Here is an 8509-nt window from a genome sequence, read left to right as displayed (position 1 = left end):
CTGCTCTCACTTCATCCTTAGGGTCCTATTTCATTGGGTGCAACTGTTGGAGAGCAGTTGGAGATACAACTAAGTGATCAAATGCGTGAACAAGTGATAATGCAATGTCCCACAGGAGTTGGTATCTCACTGAAGTGGCAACTCGCAGATGAACACGAATGACACTTTTGTGCACAAAGTGTTCAGCTCTTATTATCCTGCTATTATCCATGTGAATAGACTGGAAATTCTTCAAACTTAACTCAGTAAAGCGAAGAAAAAAAAATTTATAAAATAATAATGAAACCTACCGCAGACTCAACCAAAATGCAGAATGGTGTCCCTGCAGGATCTGTTGTGCTATCTTCTATTCCCAGTATATAGTCCACAGTCTATATGATTCTTTTGTCCTCGACTTTGAGATCACACACAGGCATCATTCACGTGTTGTAACAGCTTCAGCTCTGTGATGCAGCGATGTCCGGTAGCACTTCATGGGTGTGTGTCTTTTTATTTGATTTATTCTGCAAAACCAGTATGAGTCCGTCTTCAGAATCAGAATCAGAATCGAATTTATTGCCAAGTAAGTTCTCACATACAAGGAATTTGATCTTGTGTCATTCGTGCATAAACAACAACAAAAGAAAATGCTTATGTATGAAGTAATAGGTGCATAAACAACAATAAAAAGAAAAGGAAATTATACTTCTGTAAAAACAGCTTGGGACACCGACGAGGACGGTCGCATCTCCTCCACTCTCCCTCATCTCTCTGCTTTTAACCTTCAAGTCCCTACTTCACCAGACTGTGAATTCCTCAAAACTATATTGGATTCTGGATCTATTGGACTACTATTGGATTAACCATGGAATTGATCAGCTGGTCTCTGAATGCTATTGACACCATTTTTTCTACAAGAAGGTCAGGACCGGGGGTTCCTGCCTGCCCAGATGGAACGTATCCTGCAGTCTCTGTCCTCGACTCCTGGAGGTCCTGGCGTGTGGCATGCTTGGCGCCTTTCTCCGTTGAGGATGTCGAGGATTTATTCATTTTTGGTCTCATGGTAGCAGGGCTGGTACTTTTTTGGCTTATGTGCTGCCTTGATCTACCGGAAAATTGGCAAGACGGCGGCATCAAGAACCACGGGCCCTCGCTTGTCTGTGATGATTAACGAGGTTGGCAAGGCAGTGCATTCTCAGACTGCGTTGACTCTTGAACTCAGACGCAAATTGGATGACACCTTGGAGCTGATGCATGTCTTGCAGTTGAAACTGAAGGTTTCGGAGGCCGGTGAATATTCTTAATTCATAATTGGGAATATTCTTAATTCATAATTGGGATTTGGCTGTGCGAGTGGAAACTGTTAAAAGTGTTTTTCACTGCTCAGCTGCAACACTACAGGCTATCTAGCATCAAGGTCAATTGCCCACTGTTTACCTCCAGAGGAATTTATCCAGGCTCTGGTGAGATTATTCGGCTCCATTCTTATCTCAACCCACAAGGACAATAAACTGACAGACTTACACATGGACTGAAGCATGCTCCAGTTTTCCCCTCTCACCTCTCTTCCTGCCCCTCCCTCTCTGCGGCAGGCCTCCGGTCTTTCCCAAGCTGGCAGGCGGCTCGACTTGACAGTTGCAGTGGCTACCAACACACTCACATCGCCTCAATTGGAAAACGGACTGTTTCAAGTTTAGTGCACATAAACAATGTCAAATGTATATGTGTTGTCCTAATTCTGATGTGTGCCATTATTACGGTAAACAAGTAATAATTGTAGATCAATTGCTGTTTGTATGTGGAATGTGAGTGCGGAAATTTCGTTGTTGTTATGACAATGACAATAAAAGCTATCTACATCTAAAGGAGTCAAATAGACAAATGGGCAAAACTAAGTGTACTGTCAAATAGATATAGCGTAATGGTGGAATGGGGCTGTGCGGGCATGCAGATGAACAAATGAATGCCCTGATGAAGGTTGTGTGACTGAAAGCTTGGGTAAATACAAACATTTTTGCATGGAGATAAGTGTGTAGAGCCTTTTTTTTATTGATTTATGAATCCCTCTGGCACCTTATGACTGTGAGTGCGGTGTATTTTCTTTAATCTTTATAAAAGAAGAGTATGTTAAAAGTGTGTTGGAGGTTAAGCGAGTGTTTGACAGGTTGATGAGTGTGAAGTTGGAAATTGAAGGGGTGATGATGAATATTATCAGTGCATATGCCCCAAAGGTAGGATGTGAGATGAAGGAGAAAGAAGATTTCTTGAGTGTGTCAGATGAGGTGGTGGAGAGTGTGCCCAAGCATGAAAGAGTGGTAATAGGAGCAGACTTCAATGGGCATGTTGGTGAAGGGAACAGAGGTGATGAGGAAGTAATGGGTAGATATGGTATCAAGGATAGGAATGTGAAAGGACAGATGGTAGTTGATTTTGCAAAAAGGATGGAAATGGCTGTGGTGAATACCTACTTTAAGAAAAGGGAGGGGCACAGGGTAACATATAAGAGTGGAGGAAGGTGCACACAAGTTGACTACATTCTTCATAGGAGATGCAAGCTAAAAGAAATCAGAGACTGTAAGGTGGTGGCAGGAGAGAGTGTCGTTAGACAGCAAAGGATGGTTGTTTGTAGGATGACTTTAGAGGTAAAGAACAAGAAGAGAGTGAGAGCTCAACAAAGGATCAGATGGTGGAAGCTGAAGGAGGAAGACTGTTGTGTGAAATTTAGCAAGCAGGTGAGAGAAGCACTGGTTGGAGGGGAAGCAATTTTGGACAACTGGAAAAGTACTGCAGATGTGGTGAGGGAGACAGCTAGGACAGTACTGGGTATGACATCTGGACAGTGGAAGGAAGACAAGGAGACTTGGTGGTGGAATGAAGAGGTTCAGGAAAGCGTAAGGAGAAAGAGGTTGGTGAAAAAGTTTTAGGATAGTCGGAGAGATGAAGAAAGTAGACAGGAGTACAAGGAGATGCGGTGCAATGTGAAAAGAGAAGAGGCAAAAGCAAAGGAAAAGGCATATTGCGAGCTGTACAAGAAGTTAAATAGTAAGGAAGGAGAAAAGGGCTTGTACCGATTGGCCAGACAAAGGGACAGAGCTGGAAATGATGCGCAGCAGGTTAGGATGGTAAAAGATGCACATTGTAATGTGCTGACAAGTGAGGACTGTGTGCTGAGAAGGTGGAGCGAATATTTTGAAGAGCTTATGAATGAAGAAAATGAGCGAGACAAAAGGCTGGATGATGTGATGAGAGTAAATCAGAAAGTACAAGAGATTAGTAAGGAAGAAGTGAGGGCTGCTATGAAGAGGATGAAGAGTGGAAAGGCAGTTGGTCCAGGTGACATTCCAGTGGAGGCATGGAAATGTCTAGGAGAGATGGCAGTGAAGTTTCTAACCAGATTGTTTAATAAAATCTTGGAAAGTGAGAGGATGCCTGAGGAGTGGAGACGAAGTGTACTGGTTCCTATTTTCAAGAACAAGGGTGATGTGTAGAGCTGCAGTAACTACAGAGGCATAAAGTTGATCAGCCACAGCATGAAGTTATGGGAAAGAGTAGTAGAAGCTAGGCTTAGAAAACAGGGAAAGATCTGTGAGCAGCAATATGGTTCATGCAGAGAAAGAGCACTACAGATGCAATGTTTGCTCTGAGAATACTGTTGGAGAAGTACAGAGAAGGCCAGAAAGAGTTACATTGTGTGTTTTTGGACTTAGAAAAAGCTTATGATAGGGTGCCAAGAGAAGAGCTGTGGTATTGTATGAGGAAGTCTGGAGTAGCAGAGAAGTATGTTAGGGTAGTGCAGGACATGTATAAGAATAGTGTGACAGCTGTGAGATGCGCAGTCGGAATGAGAAACTCATTCAAGGTGGAGGTGGGATTACAAGTCCTTTCTTGTTTGCAGTGGTGATGGACAGCTTGACGGATGAGATCAGACAGGAGTCTCCATTTACTATGATGTTTGCAGATGACATTGTGATCTGTAGTGAGAGTAGAGCGCAAGTTGAGTCTAATCTGGAGAGGTGGAGATATGCTTTGGAAAGAAGGGGACTGAAAGTCAGTAGAAGCAAGACTGAGTACATGTGTGTGAATGGGAGGGAGACAGTAGAATAGTGCAGTTACAAGGAGTAGAAGTGGTGAAAGTAGATGAATAGAGAAGCTTGAATCTTCGACTGGACTGGGTTGCTTGACGCGAGGACGTTTCGCTTCAAATCGCAGAAGCTTCCTCAGCTAAAATTCTTGCTCTGGAAGTCTGACTTCTGTCTGCCTCTTGTAGAGACGAATGAACAGAAGCCAATAAAAGCTGGAGTTTTAAACCTAACCAGACCCCTCCTACTGAGAGGCAGACTGCTATAGGCTAGTGACTAAACAATAGCTCTAATTAGCAACTATTGTGCTCTAGTTAGCACTCTCCTAATGACAGGGCAGCTGTCCCTCCTAATGATGGGATGGATGCCTTTCTTGATTGCTCCCTTCATGACTCTCCTGATGACGTGAATGACTCATTACCATGAACAAAAGACTGAAACTCCTTTGACCTGAGTACCCCATTGTAAACAGGGGATAAAGCGTGTCTCAGACCCCCTCCCCGGTTAAGGCTGGGTTTCAAACGTTTCACAAAGAATGCCTCCTTGACCCATCTCTCAAACCATTTCTTCTCTCTGGCTAACATTTTAACTTCCTTGTCCTCAAACGTGTGGTTAGTGTCTTTAAGGTGGAGATGAACTGCAGACTGAGGTCCACTGGCGCCCTCTCTGCGGTGCTGGTATAGTCTTTTGTGTAAAGGTTGCTTAGTCTCACCCATGTAGTGTTCGTTACAGTTTTCCTGACATCTGATAGAATACACTACATCGCTCTGTTTGTAACTAGGGATCATGTCCTTAGGGTGAACTAATTTCTGTCTCAAGGTGTTAATCGGTTTAAAGTAAACTGGAATTTTGTGCTGTCTGAAGATCCTCTGTAGTTTTTCCCCTACTCCTGCTAAATAAGGGAGAAACACTCCTCTTCTTCTTGTCTCCTGTCTATCTGGTCTCTTTATTCTCTGGGACTTCTGCACTTTGTCCAGGGACCATCGTGGGTACCCACATACTGTGAGGGCTTTCCGGACACGTTGTTGTTCTTTAGCCCTTCCCTCTGCAGTTGTGGGCACCTGTAGGGCTCTGTGTTGAAGCATCCTGATCACCCCGAGCTTGTGTTCAAGGGGGTGGTTTGAGCCAAAGAGCAGATATTGGTCAGTGTGACTTGGTTTTCTGTAAAACCCTGTCTGGAGCTGCCTGTTCTCTCCAATCATAACATCACAGTCCAAGAAGGCTAAATGGTTGTTTCTGGCATCCTCACGTGTGAACTTGATGTTGGCGTCCACCGAGTTGATGTGTTCTGTAAAGTCTTCAACTTCCTGTTGCTTGATTTTAACCCATGTGTAATCAACATATCTGAACCAGTGACTGGGAGAGATGCCCGTGAAAGATGTCAAGGCTGTCTTCTCCACTCGCTCCATGTACAGATTGGCCACAATGGGGGTTACCGGAGACCCCATCGCACAACCATGAATCTGCCTGTAGTAATTCCCCCTAAACAGGAAATACGTGGTGTTGAGACAGATCTCCAAGAGTTGGCAGATGTGGTCTGGTGTGAGTTTGGTCCTTTCAAGTAGAGACACATCCTCCAGCAGTCTCTGCCTCACAGCTGAGACGGCCTCAACGGTGGGGATGCAGGTAAACAATGATGTCACATCAAATGACACCATAGTTTCATCTGCCTCCAGCTGTAGGTCCTTGATCTTGTTCACAAAATCTTGTGTGTTCTCCACATGGTGGTCTGAGTTACCCACTAGAGAAGCCAAAATCCACTTGAGGTGCTTGGCCAAATTGTACGTGATGGAATCTGTGCTACATACAATAGGCCTGAGTGGCACGTCCTGTTTGTGGACTTTGGGCAGTCCATAGATGCACGGAGTGGCATCCCCAGGGTACAGTCTGTAGTATGTCTGCCTGTCGATGAGTCCCTCTTTCTCCAGGTTTTGGAGGTAGCTAATGATTTTCTTCTTATAGCCGCTCGTGGGGTCTCTCTTCAGACGTTCGTATGTATTGGAGTCACTGAGCAAGTTGTTGATCTTGGCCTCGTAGTCCGATGTGTTCAGGACCACCGTGCATCTGCCTTTATCCGCTGGCAGGATAAGGATGCTTTGATCCTTTTGCAGTGCTGACAAAGCTTTCCGTTCTTCTCCTGTGATGTTGGACGGAGGAGGCTTAGCACTGTTCAGCAGTGCTGTGACTCTTAGTCGGAGGTCCCCAGCTTCTGACTCTGACAAACTGTTATGTTTAATGGCTGACTCTACTGCAGTAATGTAATCTACTGTCAGTATATGTTTAGGGGTCACTGAGAAATTTAGTCCTTTAGCGAGCACATCCTTTTCTGTCTGTGTAAGAACCCTGTTGGAGAGATTCTTTACCCAATTTTCCCTGTTGTCACTAATTTGTCTGGGTGTATCTTTAAAAATACTCCCACTGAAATTACGCCTTTTCTGCATTAAAAGGTTGTGAAACTTCCTGATTTGCCGCGTTTTACTTTTTAAATGCTCAGCCATTTGAATTTTAACTATGAACTTTGTGATCTTATTATGGGCCTCTTCCCCCACTAAAGTTTTGTGCAGACTATCCAGATTATTTTGGAGGTCTAATATTTTAAAATGAAGTCTTCTAATTCTAAGACCCAAAATCCTCCTAAGGTAACTGTGCTGGATCTTTTCTGCTGTGTGACCTGCTTCTAATGCCTTTTGCTTCATGCATTTGGGAATAACATTGTTTTGTTTGCATCTCCTGCAAGCGCCTTGGGGCAACTGTTTGTTGTGATTTGGCGCTATATAAATAAAATTGATGATGATGATGATCTCAGGTTAAATGTTAAGTGGTTTCTAAAGTTAGCTATCTTTTTTTTTTTTTAAGTAGATGAGTTTAAATATTTGGGGTCAACTGTTCAAAGTAAGGGAGAGTGTGGTAGAGAGGTGAACAAGAGAGTGCAGGTAGGGTGGAGTGGATGGAGAAAGGTGGCAGGAGTGATTTCTGATGGAAGAATATCAGCAAGAGTGAAGGGGAACGTTTACAAGACAGTAGTGAGACCAGCTATGTTGTATGGCTTCGAGACGGTGGCACTAACAAAAAGGCAGGAGGCAGAGCTGGAGGTGGCAATAGCTGAAGATGTTGAGATTCTCTTTGGGAGTGATGACAATGGATAAGATTAGGAATGAACATCTCAGAGGGACAGCTCAGGTGGGATGGTTAGGAGACAAAGTCAGAGAGGCGAGATTGAGATGGTTTGGACGTGTGCAGAGGAGGGACCCAGGGTATATAGGGAAAAGGATGCTGAGGATCTAGCCACCAGGCAGGAGGAGAAGAGGGAGGCCAAAGAGGAGGTTTATGGATGTGCTGAGTGAGGACATGCAGGTGGTTGGTGTGACAGAGGAAGATACAGAGGACAGGGTGAGATGGAAACAATTGATCTGCTGTGGTGACCCCTAACAGGAACAGCCGAGAGACAAAGAAGAAGAAGACTAATCTCTTGCACTTCCTGATTTACTCTCTACACATCATCCAGCCTTTTGTCTCTCCAATTTTCTTCATTCATCAGCTCTTCAAAATATTCCCTCCACCTTCTCAACACACTCTCCTCGCTTGTCAGCACATTGCCATCTGGATCCTTTACAAACCTAACCTGCTGCACATCCTTTTCAGCTCGGCCCATTGCCTAGCCAATTGGTACAAGACCTTTTCTCCTTCCTTTCTGTTCAACATTATGTACAGCTCACTATATGCCTTTTCCTTAGCTTTAGCACTTCTCTCTTCACCTTACTCTGCATCTCCTTGACTCCTGCCTGCTTCCTTCATGTCTCAAACTATCCCGATTCTTTTTTATCAACTTCTTTCTCCTTTACTCTCAAACATTGCAGCTTCGTTTAGTTATGTCCACTTGTCCACTTTACAACTCAATTCAACTTGTAAAGTTGAGTTCAACATCCAAAACTTGTAAGAGCTCTTTGTGTTAAAGAGAGGTAGTAAGTGGACATAACTAAACAAGACTGCAATGTTTTAGAGTGTTGTGCTTTCCTGAACATCTTTGTTCCACTACCAAGTCTCCTTATCTTCCTTCCTCTGTTCAGCTGTCACACCCAGTACCTTCCTCGCTGTCTCCCTCACCACATCTGGAGTACTTTTCCAGTTGTCCAAAATTTCTTCACCTCCATCTCACCTGTCTCCATCTTACCTGTCTCACCTGGTCACTGAATTTCACACAACAGTTTTCCTCCTTTACCCTGTCACCACCTTACAGTCTCCAATTTCTTTTGGCTTGCATCTCCTACAAAGAATGTCGCCCACATATGTGCATCTCCTATCTTATATGTCACCCTATGCTCTTTCCTTTTCTTAAAATCAACTGCCATCTGCCCTTCCATGCTCCTGTCCTCGATACCATATCTACCCATTACTTCCTTATCACCTCTGTTCCTGTTGCAACATGCCCATTGAAGTCTGCTCCAATCACC

The 8509-nt window shown here is 44.1% G+C and overlaps 1 protein-coding gene across 1 annotated transcript in view; it reads left to right on the top strand.

Annotated features, from left to right (window-relative positions):
- The window catches only part of shank2b (SH3 and multiple ankyrin repeat domains 2b), a 618688-nt gene that overhangs the window by 79952 nt on the left and 530227 nt on the right, over positions 1–8509 (top strand). The window lies entirely within an intron of this gene.

This window comes from Thalassophryne amazonica, chromosome 2 (assembly GCF_902500255.1).
Source record: "Thalassophryne amazonica chromosome 2, fThaAma1.1, whole genome shotgun sequence".
Classification (NCBI taxonomy): Eukaryota; Metazoa; Chordata; class Actinopteri; order Batrachoidiformes; family Batrachoididae; genus Thalassophryne; species Thalassophryne amazonica.
The sequence above is the reverse complement of the archived record's forward strand: the minus strand, read 5'-3'. Positions and strand labels throughout refer to the sequence as shown.